Source organism: Schistocerca serialis, chromosome 2 (genome assembly GCF_023864345.2).
Source record: "Schistocerca serialis cubense isolate TAMUIC-IGC-003099 chromosome 2, iqSchSeri2.2, whole genome shotgun sequence".
Taxonomy (NCBI): domain Eukaryota; kingdom Metazoa; phylum Arthropoda; class Insecta; order Orthoptera; family Acrididae; genus Schistocerca; species Schistocerca serialis.
In genome coordinates, this window is record NC_064639.1 from 385,903,541 (window position 1) to 385,917,587 (window position 14,047).

At 43.7% G+C, this 14,047-nt stretch overlaps 1 protein-coding gene across 2 annotated transcripts in view; it reads right to left on the minus strand.

Moving 5' to 3' along the window:
• The window catches only part of LOC126457207 (hemocyte protein-glutamine gamma-glutamyltransferase-like), a 181,863-nt gene extending 168,901 nt beyond the window's left edge, over positions 1-12,962 (minus strand). Inside the window, exons 1-2 of one of the 2 annotated variants that reach the window (XM_050093307.1) lie at positions 12,911-12,962; positions 5,008-5,156 (exon numbers count right to left, since the gene is read on the minus strand). The gene's annotated coding sequence lies outside the window, so the exon portion shown is untranslated. The remainder of the gene's footprint in view (positions 1-5,007; positions 5,157-12,910) is intronic. The other variant, XM_050093309.1, reaches the window with a different exon arrangement.
• Positions 12,963-14,047: the final 1,085 nt, after the last annotated feature.

Here is a 14,047-nt window from a genome sequence, read left to right on the forward strand (position 1 = left end):
AATCCTCAATGATCCAGTTCATTGTACTCGAGAACTGACAAATATGATGAACTGTGATCATTCCACCATCGTGAAAAATTTGCATGGAATCGGAAAGATTCAAAAATCGGGTCTATGCATACCGCATGCTCTAAGCCAAAATAACAAAAATCAGTGGGTGGCCTAATGGTCACCTCCGCTTGGTCGTCATCAATTCGCTCGTGAACAACACCGAACATTCCTATCCTTTTTAGTTACTGGTCACGAGAAATGGTGTCTCTGTGCTATCATTAGCAAAAGAAAGGAATGGTTGAGCCCAAACAAAGCAGCAACTTCCCGTGCAAAGGCCTTCGAGCATCCACAAAAGATAACGTTATGTATCTGGTGGAACAGCGATAGAGTGGCGTGCTCCGAATTGCTTCCCCGAGGTGCACCCATCATAGCTCACATTTGTTGTCAACAATTGAGACATCTTGCAGCCGCAATGCAAGAACAACGATCAAGAAGGCTGCGTGAAGTGATGTAAAATAAATGTGTGACTAGGGCCTGCCGTCAGGTGTACCGTTCGCCGTGTGCAAGTCTTTCGATTTGACGCCACTTCAGCGCTGCGCGTCGATGAGGATGAAATGATGATACAACACCCAGTCCCTGCCTGAGCGGAGAAAATCTCCGACCCAACCGGTAATCGAACCCGGGCCCTTAGGACTGACATTCTGTAGCGTGCTATTCCACGATAATGGCCGCCCGCTTTCTGGTAGACTGACAAAAAAATATTATACAGTTGTGGGATTGAGAAATCATTCCGCACCCACCTTTTTGCCTTTTCCGCTCTCTATTGAACAACCTTCAAGAAACTTCCTTTCGGATGAAAATGCGCTCCGAACACGGCTCGACGAGTTCCTCGTCTCAAAACTACGTGGTTTCTACAGTCGCGGAATCGAAAATTTACCCAATCATTGTCAGACTTGTAAATAGTGAAAGAGAATATATTATTGATGGCAGAAGTCTCTGTTATGTGTATCAGTTGTGTTTATTGAGCTTACAGAATAAGGCTACAAACGTATGCACCATAAAAAGTAACACCCTCCATATTCTGGATATAATAAAATATTACGGAGCAGGTTGCTCGTTCAGAAATCGCACTGAACGTTGTTAATAAAACGTCCCATTATCTCTAGTGTAAAAAGGAGAAAAGTCAACGGGCAATTGTCAGAATTCGACAGCGGCAGTATTGTGACTCATCGAGGATGTGATTTATCGTTCAGCGATGTTGATCCTCGCGTTGATCGGAACTTACATGTGAATATGGAACTGAAGTGTTCTAGAAGGAAATACACAATGGCATCATGATCTGACTGTCCCTACGAGTCTAGCGCCAGAAAGGAGACACATATTGTTCACTCGGCCGTGCAGGATCGTGAAGCCACGTCATGTACCTCGAATCAGGAAAGGGGTTTGTTTGCAGCGAGACGAGTATTCCTATGTACAATTTTACGTCGTCTGGAGCACCAAGGATTGTCAGCACGGCATCTGTCATTGCAGATTCTCCTGACGCAGCAGTAGAAAGAGACGAGTCGACGGTGGTCCGTCCAACGGCAACAGTGGACACAGGTGTGGTACATCTTCGTTTCAGACAAGTCCCGGTTCTGCGTACACCATCATGGTGGACGTGTCCCTGAGTGTAGGTTTCGAGGGGAACGAATGTTACCAAACTGCATTCATCGTCATTTGGGCTCAATACTTTACGGGGGTACACCACAGGATCAGCTTTGGCACTCATAAGCGATAATTTGGGCAATAGCCGTTACTTTTGCGACGTCATCAGGTCAGTGACTGTGCCGTATTTTCAAGGTCTCCGTGACGTTATCTTCCATCAAGATATCACAAAGCCGCGCTTTTCCCGTGCTGTCCTCATTTTCGTATTTAATACAGACTGATGTACCCGTATCTGTCATCCAAGCTCAGCTGGGCTCGATAGCCAGCCAGGTTGAAACTATTGCTGCTGCCAGAGAAGGAGGCTGTTCTAAATTTCGCACCCTGTGTAACCACAAATCACTACACATTTAATCATGCAGTCTTACCTCTACCGTGCATGCGCACAATAAGTAAAATGTCGTTATCCTCTTTCTTTTTTGAGGTATCCATTGTAATGCCCAGCAGTGTATTCATATCAACCTGCGTGGTACGATTCTTCTGTGGTGTCAACAAAGTAAAATTCCACAAATAGTATAAGTCGCTTAATAATCTTAGTTCTTTCTCTATATATAGGTTCCACGTTCATTAGTGGAGTACATTCTACGTGCTTGAGAGTATGCTACACCTACAGACGGATTCGATTCGGGTATGGTTCACCGTCACATCTGCTGCTATCTACGCTACACGAGTACCTCAATATGCAGTACAAGTCACATTTTCGGATGGTATCACGTCCACCTATCACACGTACCACTCTCTACGGCTAATCAATAATCAAGAAACAGTGAAAAAACTGTATGTCAAAGACTAATGTGGTTGTATACAATGCGAATGCTGGACTGAATGATTCAATACAGTTAGTTTCGTCAGTAACCTTCCCATGTTCCATTACGCGTCTAGAGCAAACGTTCGGCGAAACACACCACATTCGGGGCAAGTTCTGATTAAGACTATTTGTACTTGTTTGCTGTTTTCATTATAAAATCAGACAATGAACAATCAATATGAATAGAAATGTATGCTCTTTATCTGTCACCTTCTTACACATGTAAAAACATAGTTAGAGGACTTTTGCTTACTTATACCGACAATGTTTGAACTTTAAAACCGCACCACTTCAACTACCAGCCTAATGAAAGTATCGTTACTTGTGCCTAGCAGCTGCCCGTCTGTAAATGCATCTCTCACTGCACAGCACGCCAGGTCGGCGTAAAGAAACACCGCGGCACGCTGACGCAGCTCTGCAGCGTGTCAACACGTTGTCACAGTCTCCTCAGCCTGCTGTTTAGCTGGCTAATAGACCTCTGTCCCACGCGGCAAACGGTACGCGTCCCTGCCCACCAGTAAATGACACGGCAGCTAGTCTGACCGAGAAGCTGAAAGCTCCCGAAATATCTATGGGACGGCGAAAGCAGAGGAATTACACGGAATATCCGATTTTTGTTATCATGCACTTCATCTTATAGAGAACATAAAATATTTGTGTATTTCAAGAGGCTGTGTCCCACCTGTTAGCCTTGATTACTTGACGTGACGCAGCTCGAAGACGCGAAGGCCGTGTGCCACGGATCAAGGTATTGTGGCTCCCTCGACGCAGGATACATTATGTTATTGGGTTGTGTGCAGTGAAATATGCACATGACAATCCTGCATTGTGTTTCGCTACAGGTTTACTGCATGCTACATGTGCTCCTGATTTATAGCTGACTGGAAATGTTAATTTCTGACACGAAGCTCGAAATTGCTTATGGATTGTCACACAACTCAATACAACTGAAGACGCCTGTTTATGAGTGAAACTGGTTGTGCAATAATCTGATTAGTGCAGTTGTGCGCAACTACAGATTCAACACTCGTCTTTGTTTTACTTACTTTCACTCTAAGAAAAAAAAAGAAAAAATTGCACCACGAAGAATTATCCAAATACGACAGGGATCGGTAGATGTGATGTGCAAGTCCACACAAACAAATGATTACAATTTCAGAAAATTTGGATTATTTATCAAGACAAAGAACTTCACGGACTGAGCAAGCCAATAACTCGTACGTCCAAGGAGTTATTCGGCTGGGCACTGGTCGATAGAGTTGCAGGATGTTCTCCTGAGGGATATTGTGCCACATTCTCTCTAATTGGCCCGTCAGATCGTCAAAATCTCGAGACGGCTCAAGGGTCCTGCTCGTAGTGCTCCAGACGTTCTCCATTGCGGAGAGACCCGGCGAGCTTGCTGGCCAACGTAGGGTTTGTCAAACACGAAGGCAAGCAGTAGAACTCTCACTGTGTGTGGATGGGCATTATCTTGCTGACACGTAATCCCAGGATGGCTTGCCATGAAGGCAACAAAACGGAGTGCAGAATATCGTCGACGTGCCGCGTCGTTGCAAAGGTGCCGCGAATGACAAGAAATGGCATCCTAGACCATCATTCCTGGTTGTCGGGCAGTATGACGGGCAACAGTCACGTTGGTATCCCAAAGCTCTATGGGACATCTCCAGACACATCTTCGGCCCGGAATCTCATTGACTGGAGCAGAATTGTCTCCACTGATGAGTACCGCTTTGAACTCAGTCCCGATGATCGGCGAAGACTTGTGAGGAGACGCCCAGATAGTGGCGGGATACCAACCTGGCTGTCACCGGCCATACGCCCGTCAACCAGGAGTGATGGTCTGGGATGTCATTTTGTTTCATAACAAGACCCCTTTGGTCACATCCGTTGTAAACTTACAGCACAGCCGTAAGTTGACGATATTCTACGCCCTGTTTTGTTGCCCTTCATGCCAAGCCGTCCTGGGTTCACATCTCAGCAAGATGATGCCCGCCCTCACACGGCGAGAGTTTCTACTGCTTGTCTTAGTGCTTGCCAAACCCTACGTTGGCTAGGAATGCCGATAGATCTCTCTCCAATTGAGTACGCTTGTAGCATTATCAGCAGGAGTCTCCAACCAGCTCAGGATTTTGATAATCTAACGCACCAGTTGGACAGAATTTGGCACGATATCCCTCAGAAGGACATCCTGCAACTCTGTCAGTCAGTGCCAAACCGAAAAACTGATGGCATAAGGACCACACGTGGACCAACCCATTTCTGACTTGCTCAGTTTGTGAAGCTTTTCCTCTTGAATAATTAATCCCATTTTTCCGAAATTGTAATCATTGTTTTGTCTGTGACAGTAGTTCACATCTAGCGATTTCCGTCCCATTCGGATGATGCATTCGCGGTGCGTCAGATTTTTTTTCTTTTTTTGTGTATGTTATCTAAGTGTTTGATCTGTTTTGGGCGAATGTACATATGTTGCTTCAGAGTGAATCTTGCTATTCTTGGTGCCTACGTACCACGTGACTCGCTGCTACTGAGGGCCGCTGCAGCACGGAAAGCGGAGCTCCCGACAGCAGTCTGAGAAGAAACCGGTTGTCTCCGGGAAGCGGCGCAGATCTGCTCTGCCGTGTTTCCTCCCTCCAAACTTCTAACTAGTCTGGCTCAGCTGTAAAGGGTAACAACAAAACGTTAGTACCGCTTCACTGAGCTGCAAAAACGAACTATCTACAACTACGCATACGAGAATCGCCCACAAGTTCATAGCGGAGTGTAATTCGTATCGATATTATCGATTTTATATCCTCTCCCATTCACTTAATGAGCAAGGGAAACATGACCGTCTATATGCATCTCTATGTGCCCTAATCTCTCTCGACCTAACCTTGAAGTGCCTAAACTAAATATATCCTACGCCAATTTATCTAGCAGCGTTTCCTGAGAATGACAACACTTTTCTTCGAAGCATTCCCACTTATATTACAGGAGCAATACACTCCCTTTTGGGCTATATCCGTCTGCTACAATCTGAAAGCGCTTTCTGAATTCGTACGATGTCTGTCACGCGATCTTGATAAGGGTCCCGTGCAATGGAAAAATATTCCACAATTGGTCATACTACTCTCGTGCGTGGGATTTCCTTTACAGCGGCATTAGATTTTCCCAGAACAATTCCAACGAGGCTACGTATTTCATTCGCCTATTCTTATACTGACTTCAAGTGATCATCCCGGTTCATATCGTTTGACAGTATTTCCCCTAAATACGATGCAACGTGCTAAGCATGTTCATCATTATTCTCGTAATCTACATTTATATCTACACTGAAGAGCCAACGAAACTGGTACACCTGCCTAATATCGTGTAGGGCCCCCGCGAGCACGCATAAATGCCGCAACACGACATGGTATGGACTCGACTAATGTCTGAAGTAGCGCTGGGTGGAATTGACGCCAGGAATCCTGCAGGGCTGTCCATAAATCCGTAAGAGCACGAGGGGGGGAGAGCTCTGCTGAACAGCACTTTGCAAGGCATCCCAGATATGCTCAATCATGTTCATGTCTGGGGAGTTTGGTGGCCATCGGAGTTGTTTAAACTCAGAAGAGTATTCCTGAGGCCACTCAGTACCAATTCTGGACGTGTGGGGTGTCACATTGTCCTACTGGAATTGCCGAAGTCCGTCGGAATGCACAATGGACATGAAAGGATGCAGGTGATCAGACAGGATGCTTACGTACATGTCACCTGAGAGAGTCGTATCTGGACATATCAGGGGTCCTATATCACTCCAACTGCACACTCCCCACACCATTACAGAGCCTCCATCAGCTTGAACAGTCTCCTGCTGATATACAGGGTCGATGGATTCATGAAGTTCATGAGGTTGTCTCCATAGTCGTACACGTCCATCCGATCGATACAATTTGAAACGAAACTTGTCCGACCAGGCACCATATTTACAGCCATCAACAGTCCATTGTTGGTATTGACTGGCCCAGGCTAAACATAAAGCTTTGTGTCGTGCCGTCATCAAGGGTACACGAGTGGGCCTTCGTATTCGAAAGCTCATATCGATGATGTTTCGTTGAATGTTTCGCACGCTGAAACTTGTTGGTGGCCCAGCACTGAAATCTGCAGCAATTTGAGGAAGGATTGCACTCTGTCACGCTGATCGATTCTCTTCAGTCGTCGTTGGTCCCGCTCTTGCAGGATCTGTTTCCGGTCACAGCGATGTCGGAAGTCTGATGTTTTACCGGATTCCTGATATTCGTGGTGCACTTGTGAAATGGTCGTACGGGAAAATCCCCACTTCATTGCTACCTCGGAGATGCTGTGTCCCATCGCTCGTGCGCCGACTGTAACACCACGTTCAGACTCACTTACATCCTGATAATCTGACGTTGCAGCAGCAATAACCGATCTAACAACTGCGCCAGACACTTGTGGTCATATATAGGCGCTGCCGACCGCAGCGCCATATTCTGCTTGTTTACATATTTCTGTATTTGAATACGCATGTCTATACCAGTTTCTTTGTCGCTTCAGTGTATATGGCTATTCTGCGATTAAAACTTAAGTGACTATTACAGGTTTCAAAGAACCACATTCATACTTTTCTCGATCTTTTCACTCTCGAATTGCACGTGGGAAAAATGAGCACCTGACTCTTTCTGCGTGAGCTCTTATTCCTCTTATTTTATCACGCTGGTCACTTCTTCCTATATAGGTGAGAGTCAACAAAATATATCCACATTCAGAGGAGAAAGTTGATACTGAAATTTCGTGCCGACTGCTGTGACCGAGCGGTTCTAGGCGCTTCACTCTGAAACCGCGCGACCACTACGGTCGCAGGTTCGAATCCTGCCTCGGGCATGGATGTGCGTGATGTCCTTGGGTTAGTTAGGTTTAAGTAGTTATAAGTTCTAGGGGACTGATGACCTCAGATGTTCCAAGTCCCATAGTGCTCAGAGCCATTTGAACCATTTTTTTGAAATTTCATAATTTTTTATGATCGCTACCCCAACTAGCTTCTCCTATTCTTTCTATTTCGTGATAATAAAAAACGAGTTGGTCTTCTATGAATTTTATCGATGACCACCATCAATCCTATCCGTTAAGGCCGTCACACCGCGCACAAATAGTCCAGAACGGGACTGACAAGCGTAGCGTAGTAGGTATTCTTTTTAACTAATTTGCTGCGTCTTGCTGGCCGGAGTGGCCATGCGGTTCTAGGCGCTACAGTCTGGAACCGCGCGACCGCTACGGTCGCAGGTTCGAATCCTGCCTCGGGCGTGGATGTGTGTGATGTCCTTAGGTTAGTTAGGTTTAATTAATTCTAAATTCTAGGGGACTGATGACCTCAGATGTTAAGTCCCATAGTGCTCAGAGTAATTTGAACCATTTTTTTGCTGCGTCTTCCAAGCGTTCTGCCAAGAAAACGCAGTCTTTGGCTCATCTTCCCCACGACATTTTCTGAATCAAATACAATCGCGTCCTTTATTTTTGTTATAAGCATTATCTTACATTTGCTAACGGCTTTGCCACGGTGGTAACACCGGTTCCCGTCTGGTTACCGGAGTTAAGCGCTGTTTGCCTAGGCCGCCCGGGTCTGCTGTGAGCTTTTAGCAAGAAGGGTGCACTCAGCCATTGTGAGAACAAGAAGAGCTACTTGACTGAGAAGTTGCGGCGCGGGTCACGAAAACTAACGACTGGCGGCAGATTGGTGTGATGACCTATGCTACTCCATATCCGCATCCAGTGACTCCCATGGGATGAAGATAATACGGCGGTCGGTCGGTGCCGCTTGGCTTTCTAGGCCTGTTTGGATGAAGTTAATTAGTTTCTGACATTTATCCACAGTCAGAGCTGTCATTTTCCTCAAGTTTCTCTGTAGGTCATTACAATCGGCGGACCATATACTCCCCTGTACACGATAGCGTTGTCGGTGGACACACTTACGCGGCTGCTGAAACCGTCTGATAAACCATTTACGTATACTGAAAACATTACAGGTCCTAGTACGTTTCATTGCAGTACACCCGATGTTATTACCGTTTGTGGGGACATTAGCCAACCAGTACAACGTACTGGGTCCTATTGGTCAAATATTCCTCGACCCAAAGATATGTTTGCGAAGATATTCCACATAATCGTATCTTAGTTATGAGTCAGCGATTTGGTACAGTGTTGAACACCTTTCAGAAGTCTAGGGAGACAGAATCTACTTGGTCACTTACCTGTCTTGTTTACAATATGTCGTACCTTCATTCAGCTGTCTATTGAAGAATCTGTGCTCATTTCTGGCCGGTGGGGACAACGTGGGAATCCCGTGCTGGACAAAATCCTTATTGTGGCCTTCGTTTTCGTTTTCTCCGCGTCATCAGTAAGCTTCAGATGAGATCGTGTGGATAACTGCAACTAGTGCTTGTGCTGTATAGTATTTTGTTTTATGTGCTTAGCGATGAATATTATATGAAAATAATTAACTGAAACTCTGTGCACGCACTGTTAAATGCACAAAGAGGACAACAGTGGCAACGTCAACATCTGATGCAAAGACGACGATCAGCCAACACTCCGTAAGACACGGAAGAGTGGTTTGAGATTGAAATCAGCACGCTGGTGTGCAGTCTGTTGACCATCACATTTCCTTTCCTTGAACCGGTTGTCCTCTACCGTTGAGGCAGCACAGTGACTGAAATCCTGGACTCAGGTTAGGAAGAAACCTTGTTCAAGTTCCCATCCGGCTAACGAGACGTAAGTAACTCGTGGTTTTCCGAAACTGTATTAGACGAAGACAGAGATGGGTCCCCTAAATAGGTCATGCATGATTGCCTCCCATATAAGATGCAAAATGAACTAGTGCCCGGTATCTAATGATCTCGTTACGGACTAGATATTCAATACTAGTGAGTCTCCTCTTATTCGAGCGCCACTGGCCTAACAATTTCTCCTATGAAACCGACGTATTTATGTGTAATAGAGGGTTTACAGCACCCTACAGTTTCTGCTAGTTTATTCAGTACAACTGAGAAGCACACTAGGCTCTAAACAGCTGCCAAAAGACAACACAGTACACCACACACCAATCCCGATCCACACTGTTCTCCTCATATTCTTGGAACATAACTTCTTGAGAAATGATAAAAGCTAAACGTATCAGTACTTTAAACATAGCTGCGCTACAGCAACGGTTCCACGTAAATCAGACTAAGAACAGCCGACCAGTTACAAAGGATAAAGTAATCTTTACCTAGGTTTCAATAGATATAAATCTATCATCTTCAGAAGACGGCCTGGGGACAATGAACATCGTAATATATATTAAGGTATGAAACATGAGTCAAGAATGAAGTTTAACAACTTCTATGTACCTATTTGTCTGACAAACCCTGTTTTCAGGGCTATATTTTATATAATTAATGTAACTATGCAGATGTTTGCCTAAACGATAAGGACATATCACTTCATGTTGTTATAATACTGTAAGTACCAAGAATCTTTCTCAGATCTTGTAATACAATATTTTCCTAATATATGTTAAACTTCATTCTTGACTCATGTTTCATACCTTAATATATATTACGATGTTCATTGTCCCGAGGCCGTCTTCTGAAGAAGATAGATTTATATCTATTGAAACCTAAGTAAAGATTACTTTATCCTTTGCAACTGGTCGGCTGCTCTTAGTCTGCTAAACGTATCCGTAAAATGCTTTCAAAAGCTAAAAAAAGTCCAAAAAAACGTCTCTGTAAAACGGAAAACCAAGTCAGCGAAGGCTGCCGCGGCGTTTATCACTCACAATAACATTCTTCTAGGTATGTGACCGTACTGTCAATATGTAGAATTCTCCAACGTTTCGGCTACTGCTGCAAATGACCTTCCTCGGCTCTGAACCCACAGTGGCCGAAACGTTGGAGAATTTTACATATTGACAATGAGGTTATATATCCTGAAGAATTTTATTCACAAAAGGAAAAGGGCTTGAGCAGTTATCGGTTTTCGACAGTTATGCTTAATTCTGATGTGATATCTAATTCCAGGGACTTATCGCTAAAACACTTTCATGTTTATCAACAAGTTTTGTTACTATGATACAAAACTGCTGAGAAGATTGTTGCATAGGAAGGATATCTAAGGAACAGAAACTACTTTTCGTCATAAATGTGATCATTTCCTCCTAGTACTCAACGTATTTCATTCAGTCGTAAGATGGTTGTATACATTGCATTCTTCTTTCTGGAAGTAGAGCTCGGGGAACTAAGTGCCCCTCTTACGAAAACAACTATTAAAACCTTAAAAATTACGGAAATAACTGAATAAGAAAGATAAGAACATTTAAAAAACGCAAGTGTGATAACAATTACTACAACATTTATTAGGAAACTTCCTTGTTTCCCATGTTGCAATTTTTGATAGGAAGAATGTTTCCTCCTATCTTTCCTGCTAAGTTTCCGCGTGCTTTCCTCGTTTCATACTTCTTCTTAAGTATTCACGTCATGTGTATTTCACATTCTTTAAAAAAATAGAGTTGTTTCACATAACATCCCTGAATTCTGTGGCTCAAGAGCAGAAAAGGCAAAAGAGGCTACGAAAAAACCTGTAGATGGACCCGCAGCGATAAAACACGCATACGAGGAGTGACCAAAAAGTAAAGGGAATTTTTTAATTTCGCGGGTTTTATACATCCGATTTTCAAAATTTTTTATCTCGTTGGTACAAATGTTTCTGATGTATGTCTGCCTTTTCAACTGCTTTGAATATTTAATTCATTGTTGACAGTCGAAAAAGTTATGGATGTTTTCGAGTGCTCGGGGAATTTTTACTTTCGAAAAAGACGGATCAAAGAATTTGCATCAAATTTTGCATGAAAGATGGGATAAAGTGCTGCACCGCATTCGAAATGTTGACTATGGCTTTTAGCGCATCTACTATGAGTAAGAAGATAGTTTAAGAGTGGCATAAACGTTTCAAAGATGGTTGAGAAGACTTTGAAGACGACGACCGCCTGGACGCCCTACCATACCAATTACTGACGACAGTGTGGAAGAACTAAAGAAAATAGTTCTGGAAAACTGCCGAATTGCCATCAGAGATGTTGCTGATGATGTCGATGTATCCATTGGCTCATGCCAAGCAATTTTTTCGGATGTTTTGGGCATGAAACACGTAACACCAAAGTTTGTTCCGAAGTTTTTGAATTTCGACCAAAACCGATGTCACGTAGAAATCTCTCAGTAATTGCTGAATTAAATCGACAACAATCCTGACCTTCTAAAGAAGTTTGTAACAGGTGACGAAACATGGGTATACTGGTACGTTGTAGAAACCACGCCTGGTCGTCCCAGCGGAAACTACCTGAAGAGGCAAGAACGAACAAAATTCTCCAAGTTCGAGTACATGCGGAGGTTCTTCTCGCTGTTTTCTTCTGTTACAATGGGATAGTGCATCATGCGTTCCCGTCTTATGGTCGTACGTTCAGTAAGGAGTGCTGTACTACCTGAAAGTTATGCGCCGTTGGCGTGAGGCAGTCCGAAGAAAATGACCAGAAGTGTGACAAAACCACTAGTGGAAATTGCATGACGATGGCGCTTCCGCTAACATGTCAACGCCTTTTCATGATTTTTTAGCAAAAAACAAAACCATTATGTTGCCTCAGCCACCGTATTCACCAGACATGGACCCCTGCGACTTCTTTATATTCCCGAGGCGTTTCGCCACCTCTGATGATATAAACGGAATCACTGAAGGAGCTGAACACCATAATGAAACGTGAGTTCCGGAAGGGCTTCCAAGATTGGAAAAAAGCGCTAACACAAAAGTATTATGTCTCAGGGGGATTACTTTGAAGGTGACAAAGTTGATGTTGATGAATAAATAAAAATTCTTTAGGAAAAACAAAAATTCCTGTAACTTTTTGATTACACTTGGTATTTACGGTTTAAGACAATTTTTAACGTATCTTTCTTGTGTGTGTGGTGTTTAGTCACATCTAGACTTCATAATAATGTAAAACAGTTAAATACTTGTTAGAAAATGCGGAATCCCCTCAGAAATGTTAGCGTACTCATTAAAAGGGTTCCTAGAATACGATGATACAGTTCGTTTCGAGAAAGGACATCTACCAGAAATTCTTAAAGGAAACTATGCGCTCTGTGATGCCTAAAACAAAGGAAGCTTTAATTCTTGCTATCGTCAATGAAATGTTACATTGCTCAAGTTTGGAATACACTGTAAAACGTGATAAATGTCAGATGGCAACTTTCTTGTCAAAACATTCATAACGAAAAACAAAACAATTCTTGTCTGCTTCTATAAGTAACTTCAGTGCTTACAATTCATTGTGGAAGTGATCAAGCATATTACGTTAAGAGTGCGTGAGCATGGTGAAGCTTGAATGAACACGTAACGATCAGTACTTACATCAAGAATGCTGGAAGACGGCGTCTAGACGGCAGCCACTGAGGGAGGCGGCGGGCGAGTGAGCAGTCGCGCGCATCGCTCGCTTTAAATATGGCGGGCGCTCCTGCCGCGCATGCGCTCTGCTCGCGGCCGTCGCAGAGCGGCACTTGACGTCCGCAAAAATAGTTCGTCGCGTGCTCGCTTCCAGCTCGCGTCTTTCCATACTTCTCGAAATCGGCTAGCCTAAGATAGGCGTGATGCTACTTCCAGCGTATACCATGGAAGTCGGCTGCAGGTTTCACAATAGAAGTGTCACTCGTCTCGAAGCTTCGGTTCCAAATAGGTTGCTGCAGAGAAATGAATTGTCAGAGAATGGTGGCATGTGATGCCACATAATCGTAATTTAACGAGAATAAAATGCTACATTTTAAGACAAACTCACTCACTTTAAAAAATGTGTTCTGGAGCAGCAGTTATTGAAGTATCGCTGCGTTATATGTCTGTAAATAAATCGCATTAATTGTTATACACTCTTAGCTCTTTTCTTGACAGGTATCGAGTAGTGTAGCAGAATGTTCAATGAAAATATGTTCGAGAGGAGTAAGTTCTTCTTCGTGTCATCTTCCTAACTTAGTATCTTTGGTGTTCCCCTTTAACCCTTTAGGATGATGTCGTAACAAACATTTTAGAAAGACGCGACCAGCTGTCACAGCGTTGTCAAAACTGTACGTGTTTTTTTATTTATTGTATCGGTTCTCTGATTCTGTCCATAACTGATATCTGAACATTGTGACCGTAACGTATATAAATGAGGAAGGATTTAGAGCAACTATTCTTTATTAGATATTAAAATTTATTTTGTTATCCCTGATTTTTAAAAAAAAAATGGCTCTGAGCACTATGGGACTTAACATCTGAGGTCATCAGTCCCCTATAACTTAGAACTACTGAAACCTAACTAACCTAAGGACATCACACACATCCATGCCCTAGGCAGGATTCGAACCTGCGACCGTAGCGGTCGCGCGGTTCCAAACTGACGCGCCTAGAACCGCTCGGCCACCCTGGTCGGCTATTACCCTTGATTAGTTCAGCTCTACTTGCAGGTGTCTCTTCGTAAGAGACACGTTCAGTTTCAGTTCGCCGCTGTGCATGCTC